A 10,585-nucleotide genomic window follows, 5' to 3' on the forward strand; every position below is an offset into this window, starting at 1 on the left:
AGAATTTATGTCTAGGGTATACATAGGGGATGTAGCTCAGTGGTAGGCTGCTCGCTTTGCATGTGAAAGGCCCCGGTTCTATCCCCGGCATCTGCAAAATTCGAACTATTTAGAATTTTAAGTCTTTAAATGACTGTTTTAATTTTACTTCACGTTTTAAGTGCATCAACCTCAGTTTAGTTTCCTTACAAGAGCCATAGTCCAGCAAATTTAACTAAATAGAATATACTTAATATGTTTAAAGAAAATCGTATCGATTGTTTATTGTTTATGAATTATCGTTCGCTTTAACCGTGAAGGAAAACATCGTGATGAAAACTACATACCTTAGAATTCTCCATAAATAAATTTTGAAAGTATGGGATGTCTGCCAACCCACACTGGGCCAGCATGTTGGACTAAGAACTAATCTTCCTCAGTAGTAGAGGAGGCCCGTCCCCAACAGTGGGACAGTATAAAATACAAGGCTAATATTATTACATGCAAAGAAAAAATATACAATATTTTAAAATTTTATCTACCTCAAATAGCACGAAATCTATGCTGAAAAGAATATTGGCATTAGCTCCGTAAAATTGACATAATCACAGTCATCATTGTTTAATTTAAATGAATATAATATGTATTATAGTAGTCTACTGTACAATAATGAGGATGTATATTCGCTTCCTTTGCTTATTATTGTGAAACAAAAACAAGAAACAATATAAAATCTGTGTTCCATTTTTGAATTATGTGAGCTGGCGGCTAAAAGCAATATGGCGTGTGTCGATAAAACTAATAAATATTAAAATTATAACAAATTGTGTTACCATTAGGTATCACTTACCCCAAATATTAGCGCCGACTCAAATAAAAAGTGCAATAGACAAATAACTGGTTGGTGTCGATAAGCCATGGACGCGGGTCGGTCGCGTGCCGTTCCCTTCCCGCGGAGAAAGTTATTGTATCACACCCTGATTCAGATTGAATTTGACTTAATCTCAAAATCATGGGTTTGCACATGCGAAGTTGTGATTGTTTGGTAAGCGAATTTATATTAGTTTTAGAAAACAGTATCGTAATACAAAAATATTAAACTATATAATTAATTACCAATTGGTACTTAATAAGTCGCTGTCTTATTTGAAATGTTCGTATGACAAAATGTTACGTCCTTAAATATGAATACAAAAAGAATATATTTACGGATAATATGCTAATATTCGCACTAGAGACGTGCAAATCTTGACAAGGAAAAATATGAAGTATTTTAATATGATGTTTTGCTATTTCACAGTAGATTGAGTTACCATCACATAAGCGCAATTTTTTGTATAAGCATCATTCCAATATCCGCTATATTATAATTATCTTAGACCTCTTTGTCGTATTATATCTCAATAATTTTATATGTATGAGAAGTACACGCTTATAAAAAGTTATAGGATATTTATATACCTACCTTATTAGCGTTTTTGTATCGCGCAGTTCGACCATCGCTTTGAGACCCCGGGTTCGTATCCTGTGTTTAAAAATCATTTTTTACTGTTCAGTTTCAGCTTGGAGTCTGGAATTTGTGCCCGATATGGCGGTAGGCTCGCCCCCTATCATATAATGGGAAGGAACACGCATGGCGAAAAGTGGTTGCTCTTGGTGCAACTCTGCTTACCCCTAGCTAATGTCGTGATGTGTCTACAAATTCTGAGTTTTCATGAAAGCTATGGCGGTTGACTTTCTTAAGTGTTTTCTACAACGTCAAAGATATTTTAAAGGAGAAGTCAATAATTTATCCTCTGTTTTAATTTTGCTCATTAAATAACTATTTTTTCATCCTTCCTTTAAAACGTGACTCTGAGTCGTATAAAATCACATACTGTACGTTATATCGCTTCCGCGCTCTTCCCCAATCTCCCATCCATTGAGCCGAAACATCGAGCTCTCGGCTATCGGCACACCACCAGCCGCCCTAACACGAGGGGAGCGTGGGCTCATAAAATAATTATACAATTAAACGTGAGAAGTACTTGATTTGCGGATTAGAGGGTGCAATTTATGATATTTGAAATAGTTTTATACTGGTGAGATCATTTTAGCCTTACTAAATAAACAATATTATACTTAAATTTCTAAAATATAAATTGTGAATGGCGGAAATTCTTGACTGTCTCGATAGCGTAGCTGTATGTCAGTACGTGTGCAGTGTTGATGGCTTGGATTCGATACCCAGGTCGGGTAATGTGGTATTGAATTTTCCTATTCAGTATAAGCCTGGAGTCAGAAATTTGCGCCAGATATGGTGAAAGGCATGGTTTTGCAATATGTTTCATTACTGCTCCGCTCCTATTGGTCATAGCGTGATGATATATAGCCTATAGCACTCCAACAACAAAGAGCTATCCAACACAAAAAAAAAAATTCAGTTCGAAACGATAGTTCCTGAGATAAGCCATTACTGCTCCGCTCCTATTGGTCATAGCGTGATTATATAGTCATCGGGAATTAAGACGTGTGCGAAAGAACGAGATGAAACGATATCCCCACATCGCGCCCACTTCTGCACATTACAATATTTTAAATATGAATTACTCGCTCATTTTTTAACCAATTTGTATGCAGTTTTCACAGCAGTGCTTCTTTTTCGTATTATTAACCGTTAAATATAGAATAATGTACAAAATCAAGCATAGGCCGGTCCCCTATTGCAAATTGTTGTACATTTTAAGGACATAAGTGGGGGTTTGCTAACCGGAATGTATTTCGCTGCTTCCTACAATCTCACTGTCAGCATGAAACCAAATACCTACTTCCGATTATTTATATGGCAGTAATCTCGTAATGACAATTATTTCAACATAACTGAAGCATAACCGTTTCCGAAATTATTTTCCTTCGCCAAATAAGAGAATTCAAACACTATTATTTCGGTTGAAAACACTTATCACTTTTGAGATCAGATATAAAGTCTCATCATGATGAGCATAGTACACACACATACCACACGCATTTTCTTTGAAAGGGTAGGCAGAGGTGTTATCAGGGCACTCTCTTTTCTCTTGTGTATTGCGTCCCATGATGTGAGAGCGGGCTATGGACTGATAGTGAACAGAAACCCCCAAATATTACATTATAGTATTTGTTATTCAAATTTTTAGGTACTATATATGCCCACAGAGGCATTCTTGTCATTCTATGGAATCATTTTGACATTGCGTTAATAAATGAGACCACATATTGGTCCACCACCGTGAACAAACATCATCCATTGACATTTGACATAAAACTATTTTGCAGATTTTATATTACAAGTTTCTCCCGACGTTTCAGCAAAAAAAAGTATTAAAGAAAAACAAACAGATGTATAGTAAGGTATCTGAACTACACTATATTTCCTATTAGTATACCTACACCATGTTACAAAAAATAACATGTGAAGTGAGTTTCGCAATAGCGAAATTCCAGACTACAAAATGACAACTGCTAAATATTGTATAGGGAGGTAGGGTCTGCCCTTAGTGTAGCCACGCCCCTTTAGAAAGAGAGAAGTGTACCAACCAAAGCATTAGAAAGGAACGCAAGATCGTAGACTAATATTTCATGACAAAGCGTTTTCAATTTACCGCAAGCTTTGTTACTTAGTGAATTGCGAGGTAGCTGTTTTGATTCCCGTGTTGTTTTAGATTTTGCTTTCGATTTTCCCAGTCACAACTACAAGTCGTATGACGCGTCCGACCTAAAGCATTTTTAAAATTAATATTTATCCAAACCTAAAAAATAGGAACGATTGAAAAGTGATACGTGATTCCGATTTTAAGAAATGTACTTTAATTTTTTTATTTAATTTGGTTTAGAATATAAAATGACCCAAGGTAAATAAAAACCTACAATGACTAGGCTACTTTTGGCTTTTCATTTTAAAGTTAACATTATCAGTATAAGCAGTTAAGTTCATACTTTACCACAAAATGGCAAGGTTTTTATTTTTCTGGTCAGGCTTGGTATTTTTCGAAACAAAGATTCTAATTCGATTATTATACCATCTTACTCTTTACCAAGTTTAGGTAAAAAGTTATCGCAACATAAATATTTTTGTTTATAAATGTTAACTCCTCTAAATTGATCTCTGGTGCTTCGAGCGTTTCTTTAGTACACAATAAATATATTTGGTAATGTCATTTCGAAATTAAAATCTCTAAAATATGATTTTGAACAGACGAAACCAAGCTGGCAAGAGTTATTAGTTAACATCCAATAATAAAATAAAAGACGCACATTCTCATATGTTTTAATGAAAATAACGTCACAAATACAACAGCAAATCTTTGGTTACATACTTACAGGGTTGAGATCGATAAAACTACTTCGGCTTACATTAAACATACATCACAAAAACAACAAAACATTATGGATTACTCCAAGTATAATTCAATACAAGATCAATTAATTCAATTGTTGGTGATAACATATATTTTATATCTGCCTGGATAACGACCACCTTACACAAGGTGTTAAAACCCACCATAGTGGCCCACGTAAGTGTGTCGAGTTCAGGTATTAGTCTGTGTATATCCGGTTCCAACAGGCCGGCATGATTACGTCGACTGTCGGGGTAATCATCTCTCGTTAGTCGATATTCTATTGGACCCCACTCCACTTACCATAGGGTGCAATGGGATCACTTTGCCGCGCTCGAATAGAAACATATTTTTTACTCGGAAACTGAAATAGCCTTTATACATCTTAGCTTAAATAATAACAATTACAACTCATACGAATATACAGTTGATAAAACCACGGATCTTCTTTAATGAATGAGTTAAGGTTCAATTCAATGTCCCACCTACTTATAGTGCCTCTTTTATCGCCTAACCAATTATCACCACTCAATATTTTCTCAATATTTTACATGCTGAATGCAAGATGCTCTGAATGATAGCACCGCGCTCGTCCAGTGAGCTAAACTATTATGGTCAGTAACTATACTGGCTTTAAAATCTAAACCTGAATACAATAAAAGTGTTTTAAAACTGCAGTTATTCAAAACCCAGTGCCTAAATTCCTTAAATGGGAACTCGCTTTGATTTTATGGAATTTGGTAAAATAATCCATGTATTATGGATACGCGATAAACGTCCTTCTTAACAAGTTCTAAAACTTGTTCAATTGGGATAAACAAACGATTCCAAAATTAATAAATGTCACCAACATTAAATTCACCATCGCTTTATTTACCATCGTCCTTGTCCTTGTCTTTTGACCATTCTTACCATCATCTTTACCATTCTGTGCGGGAGCTATCATCAACAAATTATTACCATTCCTATCAGCAATATTCCTGAACGGCATATTCTGCCTCCATCTAGAAGGAAAGTAGTACTGATTCTTAAAACTCTCAGATGGTCCTTCCCGAAGATTATTTCTGTCCTTGTACTGATCGAAGTCCTCTGGCAGGATCTTCGGAAGATAGTTTCCTCATTCTCTTCGTTACCACACCTCTGGTCGCTGTCGAAGACCTTAGCTCTAGGACCTTCGTCTTCGTAATAAGGCCGCTTCAGGAGCAGTCGTCGAGATTGAGGACTGAGAGGTGATTCGCATTTGATGGCGAGAGATGCGGAGTTTTCCTTGTTCATGGATAGGCCGTGAGTCTTTTGCCACTCCAAGACTTCGCAAAGAAGGCCTATGTACCTGTGGAAGAAAGAAAAAAAGACACGTTACCATAAATACAACACATTCTGATTTCACTTTTCTCTACACAAACCAATCATAATTTATGACTATAATAATATTTCAATAGCATAAACTATATTAACTAATAAAAAATATATATTGTTAGTCAATATTGACTGAAATACTTGAGAATTAAATTGATTTTACAGTTAACATAGCACAATGCGTTAACTCCCACAAAATAACTAGGTATCAGATGCTATGTGTTTTATTTTAATAATTACAAACTGAGGGTAATTTTGTAATAAGTTCAACGGCTCGTACGATCGCGCCAGTCAACGAATATACGTCTGATTGTAAAGTTATCGTTTCATTGCTTTTCCTTGTAATCCACTTATTCCTATTTTTACAAAAAAAACTCACAGCATTTAAACGCAAAATTCATGACAGCTTTAAAGCCATATCACCGCCTTGATTGCATGTACTACCACATAATGCTGAACAGAATAGTACCTATTACAGTCTAGAGTAAGCTAGCGTTAGTTATCGCGCTCGTTTGGATGGTTTACTGTTGTTAATCCTTCTGGTTTTGTAATTACAATTATCTACCCCCCCCCCCCCTTTACCCTGTCTTATCAAAACATACATCTTGTCAATGTATGTTTTGTGAGTTGTTCCTTTAATAAATAAATAAATTCCTTAAACAGTTCACAATGTATGGAATAAATTCAGTTCTGAAAAGATAGAAATTTGAGATTTACCTACCTAATAGCCATTCTCAATATCTCGTTCTTGGACAGCTTCTTGTCAGGCGGGTGGGTCGGCACCAGTCTCCTGAGCTCAGCAAACGCACCCGACACGTTCTGCTGCCGCCAGCGCTCGCGGCAGTTCGTGAAGAGCTTGCGAGGTGCGCGGATGATGCAAGAGTTCAGGGGCTGCAGGTCCTCGGACAGGGTCTGGGGGAAGTCGAGAATTTTAAACGCTCAGTATCAGCCTGGAGTCTGGAATTTATGCCCCATATAGGCTCGCCTCCTATCATATCATGGGACGGAACACACTTGGCGAAAGGTGGGTGCCCTGGTTGCGCCTCTGCATACACCTTCGGGGGTAAATGCGTGATGTGTGTGTTGTGAGAATTTCGAACAACTGTCGACTAGAGAATAATGATTATATCTGCCATCTCGATTTGATATAGATACTCCATCTAGACGCCACTTCAGTTTACCATCAGGTGCAGTAATATCACTGTCTAATCACTATTATTCCAAAAATAAAAGAGATTATTAAAGAAGACTTCTCACGTAGGTAATAGTTTGCTTAAGATTTATAAAATTTCAATATAGATTTTCATTTGATTTAGAAAGAAGACTTCGTAAGCTGACCGCTATGTATTTCTATTATTAATATTAGGAAACCAAACCACACAATATTTATTTTAATTCATGTCAAAGCAAAGTTTTCACACCAAAGCAATACAATTAATTTAAAACTCTTAATACTCGCTATTCTGTGCCGTTCCTTGACTATAAACCCGCTAGAGTAGTTGAGTTAAGTACGTTCTCTGGTGGTAAAGATCTCATATGCGAGATGCCGTATTGGTACATACCATCGCAATGTCTATCGCCAAACAACAGTGTGCAGGCACTGTTATATTTCGGTTTGAAGGACATTGTAGCCACTATAATTATTGGGCACTATGAAACGTAACATAATATTTTTCAGGTTGAACCACGCATTGGAATGCCACGCAGTACTTTGTAATTCAAAGTTCTGTTTGGTGTTGCTAATGCTTATAGATGATCGCTTACCATCACCATTGTCTTGCCATATAACTGCAATAGAAAAGAAGTGAATACCTGCACAGTCCTGGGTTGCCGGTCGTCATCGCTGTCTGGGAGACACAGATCATCGCTCAGCATCTCGCTGTCGGGCTCCTCGTCCGAACACGACTCCTGGTCTGAAGCCATGGCTGATGGACACCCTGGAGAAGGAAACTACGTCACTAACCAGAAGGTATTTACAACTATGTGCATATTGTCTTTATTATTTAAACGAAATCATATAAATCTTGCTCGTACTGCTTCAATGGGTCACGGGTTCGAATCCCGGGTCAGATAAAGAGAAACTCAGTTTTTTTGCTCAGTGCCCGCCTAGTCTGGAATTTGTGCCTCATATGGTGATAGGCTCTCCTCCTATCACATCATGGGACGGAACACATTTGGCGAAAAGTGGGTGTCCTGGTTGAACCTCTGCCTATCCATTCGCGGATACACGCAAGATGTACGTATAAATCCGACATTAAACGACAATATTTGGATATAAGCTAGTTTGTACGAAAACCACGTGGCGGAGTTCAACTCGAGTTAGTCCGGTTTTTTATAGGGGTACACAACATAGTAACTCTACTATACCTGTTTGTAAGTGAAATGGCGTCCACATAGAATATGGATTGACCAGAAACGATTATCTTGCTAGTCGATATATATAGTTTAGTTCAAAACTGAATGACCAGGATGATACTAAAACACCTGATGTGGGCTATTTTGTCGTGTTTTGTATTCGTGTCGGCTGCTTTCTATCTAAGCATAAAAGAATATCCTACCACCAGCTTTACCTTAGACATTACGTCATCAAGTCCTTGGTCCGTTCTATAAAAGTACAAACACCTATTGTTGAAGCCGCTCTTATTACGCACTATCAGCGGACGTGGCTATCACAGGAACTGCTATATTTAGAGCAATTATTAATGTACTGTTTACGGGAACAATGCTCAGTTATTTTTGAATTGCTCTTTATTAATTGTTATAGAGCGTATACTCACGCATTTGTCCACGAAGAGTTAGGCAGGGGTGCAACTGGTAAACACATTTTTCGCTGTATGTATTCTGTCTCATGGTGTGGTATTGAGCAAGCCAATCGCCATTCGGGCAAAAATCTCAGATTAAGGGTAGAGCAGTAAAATCTAATATCATATTGCTTGAATTGAGACCAGGGACTTCAGAGCAGTGGTTGTACCGCGCATGCAATACAATTACGATTATAGCATCATGCGCGTCCTTTTTCAAACGTAAGCATAGGTGTACCACATCGCACGTTGAAAACAAAAGTGGTATTATACCAAATTAGACGGTATTGAGTTAGAGCGACAGCGGTCAGTTTATGTGTAACGAACAAACACAAAACTTAAAAGTATGAAGAGACTTTTAAGTTTTGTGTTTATACCCTAAGTGACCTATTAAGAAATGGATCTTTGGATATTATGACGTAGTTTTTTCTGCAGATTTCAAGTCGCTCTAACTCAATACCGTCATATTTCGTATGATGCCACTTTTGTTTTCAACGTGCAACATATTTACCAATGATGTAAGTCCAATATAATAGAGGCAGATCTGTTGTCATTATCGAACACAATACTAAACTCCATGATGATGAAAAAAATTGTCAAATACACCTCTGCTTACCCATGATAAGAGAAGTAAATTGATGCTACGGTCATTTCGTTTTAAGTTAAAATATTCTTTTGTATAATGTTCGAGAATAATCTAAATCCAGATATGACTTCGTTACTCAAAGTTTTTAATCCATCCTTTATCCCTACAACGGTTATCAACAAGCGGGACTGATGGCTCAACGGTAACTTTGTTTCATTCGCTCTTTTATGAAACTTGATTAATAAAATTAGGCAATTTTATGCTATTATTATTATTTATTATTAGAAACTCCACTTTATAAAAAAAGGTTTCAACAATTTTTTTAGCTAATCTGGGTGCCTTAATCAAGCTATCAGTTCGATGTTTTTTTCTATACTAGATATCAATAATAACTAAAAATATAATTAAAATTAATGTATTAGAAGGTATAGAAGGATTATTAATTAATTTTGTACTAAGTCACAAGGATTCTTAACATTCTTGGGAATATATTAATCACTAGTTGACCCGACAGACGTTGTCCCGACTTAACTATGTTTTGCAGCGCGCATTCTGTCAATCGCTGACAGGTATTTCAAACAATTGACAGTTATATAAAATTAGTATTTTCGTTCATTTATATAAGTTTTCTTAAATTTTCTAATATTCCGCACATTTATTTTATTTTTTTCTTTCATAAGAACCTTCTCCTAACCATAACAAACACAACAACAAAAAAATAGTGAAATCGGTCCAGCCGTTCACGGCTGATGGCGTGACCAAGGGAAATAGGGATTCATTATTATATATATATATATATAGATATCAATAATAACTAAATTTATAATTAAAATAAGTGTATTAGATGGTATAGAGAGATTATTAATTAATTTTGTACTTAGTCACAAGGATTCTTAACATTCTTGGAAATATATTATTCATTATTTGCATTCCCGTATCAAGGAAACATTTTGTAATGAGACGGGAGACCTTGCTCTGATAGTGTTATTCAAAGAATCGTTAACAGTTCCATTATTGTTTGGTTATCGCTTTGAGACTGATATAATAACGCAGTGTTGGTCATCCTGGTGTCCGCTGTTCCTTAAGGGTCCCTATACCTAACGAGGTCTACAGATAAAGTAGAAATAAGTCTATCAATATCTAAAACATGAAAGAATAGTCACATGCTTAACAAGAAGATAGATTTGGTACACATTATAACATTAAAATTAAACTACTTTTTCGGATTTTATCTTGGTTTTTTATATTTTAGTGAGGTGACTCCCCGGGGTCCCTCCCGTGAACATGAAGGCTGCAAAGTCTTCGAAAGGTCGGGAGAAAAATAAAATATTAAAACCGCGATAAAATCCGAAAAAGTAGTTTGATTTTAATGTCTAACATTCGCGTAAACATAAGAAATCATTACACATTATAACATTTTATTTTGTTGTTTTTTTTTTTTTTGTAAAGGGTTCTGCTGCAACCATAAAATAATCCAGTAACTGCTTTTAATATTTCTAGGATATCTA

The 10,585-nt window shown here is 36.2% G+C and overlaps 1 pseudogene; it reads right to left on the reverse strand.

Moving 5' to 3' along the window:
- Window positions 1–4,262: 4,262 nt before the first annotated feature.
- Window positions 4,263–7,784, reverse strand: LOC119193559 (annotated as a pseudogene).
- Between the last annotated feature and the right edge of the window lie 2,801 nt (window positions 7,785–10,585).

The sequence above is a fragment of the Manduca sexta genome, unplaced genomic scaffold (assembly GCF_014839805.1).
Source record: "Manduca sexta isolate Smith_Timp_Sample1 unplaced genomic scaffold, JHU_Msex_v1.0 HiC_scaffold_702, whole genome shotgun sequence".
NCBI lineage: Eukaryota > Metazoa > Arthropoda > Insecta > Lepidoptera > Sphingidae > Manduca > Manduca sexta.